Source organism: Xiphophorus couchianus, chromosome 16, assembly GCF_001444195.1.
Source record: "Xiphophorus couchianus chromosome 16, X_couchianus-1.0, whole genome shotgun sequence".
In the NCBI taxonomy this organism is placed as follows: domain Eukaryota; kingdom Metazoa; phylum Chordata; class Actinopteri; order Cyprinodontiformes; family Poeciliidae; genus Xiphophorus; species Xiphophorus couchianus.
The window spans coordinates 14365178-14377925 of record NC_040243.1 but is presented as its reverse complement, the minus strand read 5'-3'; positions in this window follow the sequence as shown (position 1 = coordinate 14377925).

The following is a 12748-nucleotide window of genomic DNA, read 5'->3' as shown; positions in this document are numbered from 1 at the left end:
TCATTGAATCCTGGAAAGTACCAAAGAATTGAAAGAGAAAATCCTAACATGTTCAGTGTTAGTGGCACCGATGACAAGTTAATAAGGCGTTTGTGTAAAAAGGCAGAGATGAGCATGCCACAGCCATGTCTGTCACCGCCCCTAACATGTTAAGTGCTTTCCATAATGGTAACCACAATTTTACAACTTGTCTTTTTGCCACTCATTACATCAACTTAAGCACACACACACACACACACACACACAGAGGCGCTGGATTGTGGTGCCTTTTTATTACGCCCTGCTGAGACAATGACAACAAAGTGAAACTGATAAATTAAGCCACTGCACCGCCAAAGGCCATCGCATGCCAAGCTTGGGCACTTATCAGAAAATAAACAAGTGCTGTTGAGTCCATTCCACTATCCTTCAGCTTTTATGACCTACAAAAGAATACTTTTCTGTCTCAAGGAGCCAAAAGTGTTTTCCTGTCAATGTATCCGACCTAAGCCCCTCCTTTTTCACACATCCCCTCTTTCTTATTAAAAATGCCTTTGATGTCTTCAATGAGAGTCGGGGGGTGAGAGCAATTAGGAGATAGCAGTGGCACTCCATCTCCTAATAGCTGCACTGGAAGCGGAGCTGTGAGAGAAACCCCTCTAAACCTTTAGCACTATTCCTCTTTGAGGTGGGACAGGGGGAAGTGAGGACAGATGAGTAAGGTGATCAAAAGGGTGAAGAAATAGAACGGAGAGACAGATCTCCAACTCCAGGCTTACAGAGCCACTGCAGAATTTAAATGCACTCCTGCTCCCAAACAGACGACATCAGGATAGGAACTATATGTTGTTGGAAACATCTAACAGAAAGTTTTGACTTTCTGACAGAAAGTCAAACATGGAGTTAATTGTGTGATAATGTGGGGCGGCTTTGCTTAAACAGAAAATGGACGACCTAGTGTAACTGATGGAGTCAACTGTTTTGCTCTATACCAGAAAATCCTGTAGGAGAACATCTGGTCATCAATTCAGGGTCTGCAGATTGAGGATGTTTGCATTATGCAGCAGAGTAATGATCATAGATGCACTGATTCGATGTTAATATCTACTGTATATTGTTCATGATATTGAAAAAAAAATCTAGATTGGGTATCAGTGACAATTTTCTCAATCTGTAAGGGCGGACATATTCAGTCCAATTCTATGTTTTCTGCTCTGAGTGACATCATGCCCTTTATTTATTTTACATTATATTGAATTCCAAAATGCACTTTCTGAACCTTTTGAAAGAAGGTTTGTTTTTTACATGCTTGACCAAGACAGTCAACCTATTGTTCTTGTCAGATACCTGACTGCAGTTGTTGAAAAGGCATCAAAAAGATAAACTTAATTTTCACACTTGGATGTGAGTTACATTTAAATCTTAAAAACAAAGAAATCTGAGTGGAGTTTTTATGTCCTGTAAGCAGGATTATGCCGATATGTAAGCTTCAGACTGAGGGCCATAGGTACTGAAAGCTCCCCCTCCATTGCATCATCCTCACACACACTGACTACAGTTTAGTTAAGAGTCACCCCTTCTTTGGCTTCAAAGTACCTCACCCAACTTGATATCAGTTTTCTCAGCACTGAGAAATGCTGAGGTATTATGTCCCTCAGCCCGCAGGGACATAATACTCAACACAAGGGAGAAAATATTCATAATGAAAAATAAAAACATGATCATGGATCATCTGACAGATAAATATATTTATTTTAATATGGTACCTGTGCTCTACACCCTTGTTTTAATGCCACCCTGGGTAACCGTCCACCAGGCAAATGTTACCAAGTCGCCAATGGTGAAACTACAGAATGAGAAATGCTGTCATCTAAGCTGGAGGAGCTTAGATCAGTGGGGGTTGATGAGAAGTGAGTAGTATATAGTGCATCTCTATTCTTTTTTTATTCTTTTTAAACAGATTTAGAAAGGTGTTAGAAACCTTGAGGGGGTTTCAGGAGACGCACGGAGGAGTTAACACCCTCAGTTAATCCACATATTGATCGCTTAACACAGCACCAACAATGATCAATACAGGCAATAAAACCAAACCAGGCTCTCTCCCAGGGGAGCGGTGACATGCGTCCTTAAGCCGAGATGTGTAGTGTGCGCATCTCCTCTCTTTGCATGGTGTCTGCAGAGTGTGGCTATTTTGTTCCCATCACAAATCAGTCAACTGGACAGCCCTCAGTGGCTGTCGAGCAGGCGTCCCTGGAGAGACAATCGCAACATTCAAGATGACAAAACAATCAGGGTGCAACATAAGTGATCGGACAGCTGCTGGGGTGGCAGCCAGGGAGAAGTCGAAGCGCAGCATATGATATCATCGCTCAGACATTCACACCTTTTGTACAAATATCCAGTTACACGACTCCAAGATGATCACATGGCGACATCCATAAAATACAAAATGAGTTGCATTGCCCCCTACAGGAGACTCAAATTATGAATAAACTTCAACCTTTCTTTAAGTATATTTACATATATCAGTAAAAAGACAAAATACATTTTTGTCCTAATAATTAAAAATTAGACATCTTTTGTAACTGTTTTCATCTTCTGTCATTTACAGTATTTACTATACAGAGAAGGGTTTGTTATTGCTCCTTGGCCCATCGGCATGATAATGGTCACTACTTTTACTGTGGTAGTTAGTGTAGCATCATTAGCATACTGTAATATAGTAGGTGAGATGGAAAGTCTGCTCATAATTTTGGGCAATGAGGTGAAGTGAGACAATTGCATCTTTTGATATTTTATAAAAATCACACTTATAAGTCCTGATCAAATATATGAGGAGCAGAAATTATCACTTTGAATCACCTTGTGCAAAAAAAAAAAAGAAAATATAATTCTGTAATTGACGATGAACTGATGATTCATCTGTAATTCCAGACGAATCGTCATCTCATTTATTACAAACATCTTTGTTTCTTGCAAAAGAAGAAACATAACATTATAAAAGCTATTTCTGATTTCTGAGGCTTGAGTACACAGGATTAAAAAAAACACTAAAAATGTGGTCTAAAATCTTGACAAAAGGGAAGCACGGCTGCTACATTAAAGCGTAGCAGAGGCTTGAGACAGGTAGTTGAACTAAGCCTGGGATAACGTGACAAATCCCAGAGCTTGTGCTCTTCAGTGGATTGTGCTTCATTAACAGATAAAGACTGGGGGAGATAAAAAAGGAAGACAGGTTTTCTCTTTGTTCCTCAGTTCTTCACACATTTACTGTTCTCTGCTCCAGGGAGCTTTAGCTGATGACCTTTAGGCTGCAGCACAGTGAATAAAATATTATTAACTCTCTGTCTAGCAGTACTTGTGCTCCAATTTAACTATGAGAGTCTTTGCGTTGCTATCTGTTGTCAGGCACAAATGTAAACCTATAATATTTTGTTTGGAATAACAGTTTGGAAAATATGAAGAAAGGATCAAGATCGCCATCAGTATACAGTAGAAGCCAAGTGCTTACACACCTAATGTAAGAAATACACATGACCACTAAACGTTTCCTGTTTTACATAAATTAGTTTTATAGAAATCAACAAAATAAATGTTCCACCGGCAGAAAATTAACATTTTTGGAATGAATTAGCCAAAGCCCAGATTGAAAATTGAGAGAGAGAAAAAAATCCATTGGTTAATAAGAAGACGGCTGTGAACAAGGGATGTACTCAAAATCCGAGAGAGTTAAAGGAGTATTTCTTAAAGTGTGTCTACAGTATGTCATATTAAAGGTGGAGAATAGTTTGTTTGAAAATGATTTCATCATTTAAAACTCTCAGTGTCTTGGCATCCTAACAGGGGTGTGTTCACTTCGGAGAGCAACTATGTTCAAGTTCTCTAAGCCTCTGAGTTACAGTATCTCCAGGGAACGTCCAGAGAGGTCGAAGTTCAGACACGACCCACAAAGTGACAATCTTGCCAATATTTTTTCAACGATCAATATGGCTGCTGTAAGCTCTGACCTCTTTGAACACAACACATATAGCAATGAATCTTTAAATCACAATATACTGTAAAGAGTTCATCTTTCCCTTTGGAGACAAATTTGACTCAACTGAAGGTTTCTATAAGTAGTGACATCGAACAGAAGCGGATTAGACGTGCAGCTCTGCAGAGCGCTGCTGTCTCAGGACTGATCTGAAGACGCTTGAGGGTAGGGAGGTGAATCTGCTAAGAGGATGAAGAATGGGTTATTAATACCACAGATAAATAACCATCAGTATTTTGATATTATAGGAACAATGTGTAATTTGTGTGACATGTGTGTGTGTTAAAGGGAGATATGATATGAGAGGAGAATATATTAAGGCTTGTGTTTTTTAAAACCATATATCTAAGCTCACAGACACAAATGCCTTAATGAATTAATCTTCAGTTCTGTGAACGCCTCCTTCCTGGAGATAAATAGAAGGATAAAGTCACACTTTTCAATTAGGTCAACCTCATAGTTTCTCATAGAGGAATGCAGTGATATCTTTCTTATTTTTTATATGTTACCTTAATACCAGATTATACAAGACTGTTCTGAGCAAAACAGAGCCCCATTTCTATCTTTGACAATATTTATAAGTCACAATTCTTTATAAAGCACCAAAGGATGTTTTTTTTTTTTGCAGAATCAGGTTGTGATATCTTTGTGCAGACAGAGGACTATGAATGTTCACAACTTCTGCATATTTTTCTTTCATGGTGTCAGACTTCCTTTAAGTCTCTCAAAGTGGTTTTGAAGCCTGTCTGCTTTTTCGCTTTGTTTCTGTCCAGTCATGTTTTAATTTAACACCAGATAATATTCAAATGAATGTTTTACCGGTCTGCGACAGACTGGCGACCTGTCCAGGGTGTACCCCGCCTCCCGCCTGGAACGTAGCTGGAGATAGGCACCAGCAACCCTCCCGACCCCATTAGGGACAAGGGTGCACAGAAAATGGATGGATGGATGGATGTTTTACCGGTTTTTTTAAAAAGCTTTTTAACACGGACTCTTCTACAATTTAAACATAAAAAGCTTCCTGACTCAGGGAAGCCAGGGTTGTTTCTACACTCACAGTCTGTCATTTTAAAAATATTTTGTTTCTCTTTCTTTACTTACTTGAATTCATCAAAATACCAAAATAGCAGCTTGACCAAAGTAAGGAAGCTTGCTTCAACAAGGTGATTTCTTTTAAAAAGAGGGCTTAGTTGAAAGCCTGATAAAAAAAAAAAAACAGTATGATCGACAGAAAAATACTGATGCATTGCTTTTTTTTTTCTTCATTGTACATAATGTCGGATTTCAAAAGGGTGCATAGCACCGTCCACCGCGCTGGAGTGTGTTGCACAGAACATAACAGATAAAAACAAACAAAACAAAAACAACCAATGTAAATAATAATAAAAAAGCATCTTAACCAAACATTATGTTACTGTTCTCCTCATTGTGGGCTAAAGATTTATTGTGTTTTCCACAAGCAAAAAAAGAAAAACAAAACAAACTTTATGTCCAATAATTCACATTATCTGGTGCTATATGTAGTTCCTTCCTGCTGGGCATAATAAGTCTATAAAGCTGCATAAAGCAGCTGAATATATATTTACTGAGTCTTCTCTGTCTCAGTCACTGCAGCCTCCATCCATTTAGAAACCCCGAGACGCTGAGATGGCTGCGAGTTAATTGCCATTTTATGTTGCAGTACAACGAAGCCTGCATGCCAAACAGAGGCGACGCCTTGATCTGCTGCCACATTTTTGATGGTGACAGTTAAACAAAATGTCACATGTGAGACGTGAGTTTCCCCAGCGAGTTGCGAAATGTCTGGAAAGCACCGAGCTGCCCTGAAACCTGATATCGGCTGAGAAAGTTGTGGTTTGGGTGCAGCTCTGCCTGCAGACAGAAAGCGTACCTGATGAGGGAGTTTTCTGCTTCTTCCCTGTCTCACTGTGCCACCGATCAAACACTGACTTCACAGGGGGGGCTGATGGACGCACGCTGAGCCCACCTGCTCTCCTCGACACACACACACGCACACACACCCCCACACACACACAACAGCAGACGTGTCTGAGTGACTGGGGGTGAATGAAAATGCCAGGCTTCAGTTTGCCTCTGCAATCAAGGAAGAGGAGAGAAATAACCCAACTCTGGAAAAAGAGAAAGAAAGGAAAGTGTGTCAATTTTTCTGTGTGTCCAGGGACAAGAGAGAAAAGACTCAATTCGCTATGGCACAGAGTAGGAAAGGAGACAAGGATTACAGCCTTGAAAGTCCTATTCTTCTCTTCAGGTTGGATGGGTTCTTTTCACCATTCCTATCTCGTAGCTGCAGCCCTGCAGGCTCATCCATCTCCATTTCCGGCTCCCTGTCATTGTGTCTCCAGAAGCAGCTCCGTCTCAAATCAATCTAATTACCAACTGCAGAGTAAAATCTGCAGCCACCTACCTGTCCATGGTTCAACCCTCCAGACTTAAACACTGCTCTTACAGCATCTCCATAATTTATTCTAATAATTAGTACAAGTAATAGGAGCAGAATAGCAAATTAAATTTCTGGAAAATGTATCTCTCATTCTTGCAGATTAAAACCATAATGAAAGGCATCTGATCCATAAGTTAGCACAACCGTACTAAAACATGATCATTTTTCAGAGAATTTGGGTTCATCATAAAAGCAGCCAATAGGCCCTTGGTAACTCTGGAGGAGCAGCAGAGATCCACTGCTCAGGTGAAGAGAACTTGTTTAGAGGGCAACAATTGTTAAAGAAATCCTGTGTGTGGGAATTCAGCGAGGGGATTCAGCAAACCCCCTCTGCTGGAAGGAGGTGCTCTGGTCAGATGAGATCATGGCAGTATAATGCTGTGGGATTGCTTTTTGTTTTCTCTCCACATCCCCTCCCCTTATTTTGCATTTGTTTACATTTTCAGAGCCCTTGTAATCAATGTGGAAGTTTGTTTTCTCTTTCCTTTTCCTGTGGATTTTTTTCTAGTTTAAAACATAATTTTAATATGAAAAAGTATTAAAAAAAAATAGGTTTTACTGAATTTACACAGTAAATAAATTTTTTTTCAGATCCTCTGTAGAAAGATATACGAGAACTCGTGTGACTTAAATTGAAAATAGAAAATCATTTTGCTCCTATCTCCAGGCTCAGAATCACAGGATCAGAATAAGATGTGCGGACCAAACTCTCTTCCAACTCACCGGCGATTACAAAGGAATGAAACCCCATTTCTACCTACTTTGTAAAATACAAAAGTGTGGCCAAGCAAGCGGAGAAAATTAGTCTGTTTTCCTCTCTGACAACGGTGGGCTAATTAAAAATCTGCCATTTCATATTCAGGACTAATTAGCTAAACGAGATGGCAGCTCAAACGTGGCCCTCTCTTAATTAAGCTGGAGAATTCGACATACACCTTGGTGCCGAGCTGAGCCGGTGTCTATGGCAACATCTGGGTAACGTGAAAGCTGCCCTGGCACTTTTCCAGTCACTGACCCCTGTTTTAGTGAAGGCAGAAGGCGGAGGTCATTTGCTTCTTCCCTGTGTACCAAATGCACTAAAATACCCCCAGTTCATATTGTATGAAGTCTTATTTAATGCCTGGCCAATTAACAAAGTGTTATTGGACATTAATTTGGTTAAAACAACAGCTGTTGTGTTGAAGTGTTGGACGTCTTTTGAATCATAATTATTAGACTAGACTTAAAATATCAGAATAAAAAATGTATTACGTCTTTATTGGAGCAAAGAAATAAGAGTTTTGTTTCCTGTGTGTGTGTTCTGAAGACTTCTGGCAGTTTTGTTTTGAAAAATAAGTAAGCTTAAATAAAGACCTGAATAATTTGTCTTTGTAATAACTTAAACTAGGAATGAGGGTCAGAAAGCACTAATGCAACTTTCATCTGCTTGAAAGGTTTAGTCTCTCTATTTAAAGTCCAGTGTTCAAACCCATCGACAGTAAAGCCAAAATAATCAAGTTGAAAGTGCTTACATGTCAAAAATGTTATTTAAATGACAAACTCAAAAGCATGCAACATTTTAATAAATTAATCAAAGTAATATAACGTAGTAATGTAGAAAATGGTTCTCAAACGTTTTCCTTATTAAACATGAGGTATACAATTTTCTAATTATTATTATTATTATTATTATTATTATTATTATTATTATTATGCTTACTGTTTTCTAATTACTTTGTCTAGAAAAATAAAGTATTTTTGGCAATAGAACGGAAAGTGTGTCTCTATTTCTTTGGAAAAACCTTGGTGCATTTATTCGACTTTGATGAATAGAAGCATTCAATTCTGCTTCTGAGCTTAAGTTGTCATTAAATAATTGATTATTGATTTGTTTTCACCAGCATAAACCACCTCTGCTGGTGGTTTTTAACAGGATTCTTGAGGCATCACAAAAATTTATGCAAATGGCCCCCAGGCAGCTGTCTTGCTTGGTGTGACCTTGCTTGGTTGGACCATGAATAAAAAACTTGTTGAATTGAATTTTTTATTACTTGACTTGTAGTTATGCTTCACACATACAGCAGGATTAGCAACACGATACTAAAGAAAGAATATAAAGTCATTAGGGATAAGAAGACAAAAGATGGTTTGTAAAACTTTTCTCTGCTCACTGCTGACTCCAATAATCCCCGTCGGAAAATCCTCTTTTATTCCTTACAAGGTTCCCGAATCTCGGTCAAATCCACGAAGGATATTAAAGAACTGAAGATTCTTCTCTGCCTTCATGGAGATTTGTATCCTTCAAATCTTCCAGAGTCTGATTTACTTTCAAGTGGTTCTGTTGGACATGAGCACGAAAACAATGTTGGGAAAATGATCAACCTTTGTATATATAAAAAATTGGAGAATAAAATAAGTACTACTTAAAGCTATAGTGTGGAACTTTTTATTTTAAAAAATATGATTTTAACACTTTTGTTTGGAGACAGAACTTGTGAAAAAGTGAAGCTCCTCCACCTCCATCTGCAGAAATGTGCTGCGCCGGGTGAGAAACAACCAAGCAGAACTAGGAGGAGGGTTTTAGCGCTGCCAATCAACCTCCTGCACTCGCTACTCAAGATTGCCGGTTTGTTGCAGCTGTGCTAATGGTGGAGAAACAACTTACTGTTACTGGAAACCTGTTTATCTGTCGTCACTACCCTGTACTTTCACAGCAGGCGCAGTTGTGATGAACTAGACGTGGCCTAGCAGAGAGAGAGAGCAAGGGAGAGGGTGTGTGCAGCTCGTACACAAGAGTGATTGAGAGCACGGAGATTCTCCTCTGGCTGTTTCTGACCAAGTGTTGTATGTCTCATATCTACCACGTATAGTGACAGGTTTAACAATTTGCCTTGAACATCTTGCATCTTAAAAAATGTGTTTACTTTTTAGAAAGGGATTGAAGAAAGAGATCAGTAGGAATTATTCCTGAACATGAAATGCCTCTGCAAAAAGAACATAACAGTGATGTCAGATTGTCTCTTCGATAGATACGTTTGAGCATCAGTGATTACATAAAAAGCAACTTACCTATACTTCGAACCTTTTTGTATTCTGATAGAGCGCTCAGTGTGTGATTTCAGTGTCTCCCCATTCTGTTGCATTGCTTTTGAATGAAATGTTTTGGGAAATGCAAATAGCAGTGTGTAATTCCAAGACAGCAGTCAAGTTTTCTGCTCACAGCACAAAGATTTTATCCTTCTTCTTATTGTTCCTTGTGACAAACGCATTAGAAAAGTCCTGATTTTACAAACAGAGTGTCTCTTTGAGAAAAAGAAAGCTCTAAAATAAATGCATTGTATGAGTTTTTGAATACATCAATACTCCCTGTACACCAAATGCTCTTAAACTCCATTAATATTACTAAAGAAATGGAGGATTTTATATGTGGGTGTTGGAAAAAAAAAGGCTACATCAAGAAACATGCTTTTAGCTGTTAGAGCAGGATGTAGGTTTCCATCAGATGCATAAAGGACACATAAAACCATTTTGATTCATTGTTAATATCGCTACATCAGGTGTGCTGGTCTTGAAAGCATAATGCGGCTTCACCTTTTGTCCCTTTTGAATACTAAAAAATCCCACCTGATGAATGAAACCTTCCGGCTGCGCTCTGTAGTGAAAAGAACCGGCACCAGAGAGCCGCATAGATTCAAACTTCTAAATCCACACATTTCCTTAATGAGGACATATTATTTGTTGCCTTTTCTCTGTTGTCTGTTCTTTTGCAGGTTTGAGAAAGCTTTTTCTTTTTTTTAGAAGAATAAAGAAAACAAGGGTGTGTCTTTTAGCTGTCCTATGAGAGATGGAAAGGAGCAGAGATGTAACCAGGGTTTAAAGACTGGGGAGGCTTACCCATCTCCCCAAAATCTAGTTTGTTATTGTTTGTAGAACCTTTAACAAAAGCTGCAATATATCCACCAAAGATTTAAGCAACGACTTGTATAAAACTCAGTGAAAATGCATGAAATTTAGCAAGATTCTAATTTTCATCCATTTTCTCAATGACATGACATTAATATAGTATCATAAGTTAAAAAAAGTTCCTACTATAACGATTAGGTAGAGCATGAGCCCAGACGTTAGCACATCCATTAAACGAAGGAAGATATTTCAAGCAGCTGGCAACACTGAAACGAGGGGAGAAAACAAAGAAAACAAATCTACTAATAATGAATTTCTCAGATTAATACACATCCACACACTCCCATACACTCCCTCTCACACGCAGCCTCCAGCCTTAACAGATAAATCTAATCTAATGCGAGAGTATGCTCCATAACATCATTAGTGTGTGAATCTAGACTGTCTGGTGTTGCTGTGCAGACAGTGTGTTGGTTCTGCATGTGTTTGTGTTGAAGCGTAACAGCTGTCAAATATTGCAGCCAGCTGAGCTTCACTGGTTCCATCAGTGTGGAGATTAGCACTAAAGTACACGGATGCACTTCTTTTTGATAAAGAAAATGGTTTCAAAACCTTTTTTTTTTTTAAAAAAAAAAAAGCTCTTTCTTTAAAAATGTTTATCTAGCAAGAAGAAGTAAAACCTATTCATAGTTTTGATTACACTTAAAGGTTTAAACATCCTGAGCATGTAATACATTCAAATCAATTTAAAAATACTTTATTTATGCCAAAAGTAAATTAAATGTCGTAGCTCCTATCTTCCATTTGTTTTGTCCATTGCGTGTTTCCTTTTATGAATTTACACAATCACCTCTAGAGCCAAGTTTTATCACCTTTTCAGCTTTTTAAGTCCCTGGTTTTGATTTTGCTACTTAAACAAGAGACAGCAGAGGAGATTAAACTCTACAAAACAGTCTAAGTGATCTGCAGATATTTTACAGCAAACATTGAAGGATCTGATCTTCTACATGCCTGATCAATATTATTGTATATAACCTCACTGATGTGTCTCCAGTCCAGTCTGTTGCCCAGGTGAACAATGAAATGTTTATCACTGCAAGTCAAAGTAGGAGAAGATTATTCTATAAGTGACTGAGGCAAAATTGTGAAACAATTTTGAAACCCCTATGTTTCCCCTTCCGATCGCAGGATTTCTGCAAGATGTTTGCAATATTTTCATTTGAATTTTTTTTCTGCCTCATTATCTGAATGGATGCACATTATTACCTTCACTGCCTGCAGAGCGATTTAAATATGACTCTTCTGGTGTCTGGGTTCTATTTTAAAAAGGAAATTCTTCACTTCAGACAGAACAAAGACGCACAAAAAAAAATCAACAGAAAAAAAACCCAACTTGAAAATCAAATCCATGTCATCCTGTAGATAGGTCCTGAACATGTCAGTGCTGAGACAGATGATGAAGATTAGTTTAGCTGCACTGGGTGAATACACACGCGGAGACATTTCTCCTCTAATAATGAGCTGATTCTTCCTCTGCTTCACACAACGGGCTTGAAGGAGACAGCTTTATTGGCTCATTTCTGACTGACTGACAGCTTCAGGAGAGTTTGTGCACAAAGAGAAGACAGTTTTCACACTATATTAAACCGCGCACAATATCAAACCCTTCAGGAGAGACAAGTTAATAAAGACATGGAAAAAAAACCCCCAGAGGACAGACGTGCACTTGACAACAGAGACACGTACTTTCGCAGTTCATATCAAGTCACCTCTGATGTGATTCAGGTCAGAGAGGTGAAAGTGGCTTAGTTCAAGGACAACGCCAGCTTACAGATTCAGTCAGGTATGCTGGTATCTGAGGGGTTGTAGTATACGCCTATTGACTTGGTGGTTATGAGCGACAGTCAACTGGGGAGAAAAAAACGCCAATCCAAGTTACAGATCTCTGAGGGCAGATCTGTAACTTGAGTGACATATTGCCGAGCTGAAACTCGATATTAGATTTCCATGGCAGCTCAGACTGTAGGTTACCATGAGGATAAAGGTCAGGTATAGTGATACCAGGTGGAAGTTACCTTTTACAGTTTTACACTGATTTTTTTCCCCTCTATCCATTTTCCTCCTGTAGACACTGTTTTCAGACTATTTTTCTGGCAAGGGTTTTATCACTTGAAGTGTTCTTGTGTTATTTTTAGAATGTGATCTACTTTTTCCTCACCATTAGCAACTTGAGGGATGGTTTCAGGGTAATTAATGAATTTTCATCATTGTACTTTGCATCTGCACATCCATCGTTTCCATCGCCACTGAAACCAATGTGCATTCACCACAAAAAATAAGTGATGATTTCCTTAAGGCATTTATCTTTTTTTTTTTTTTTTTTTTGCTTACTG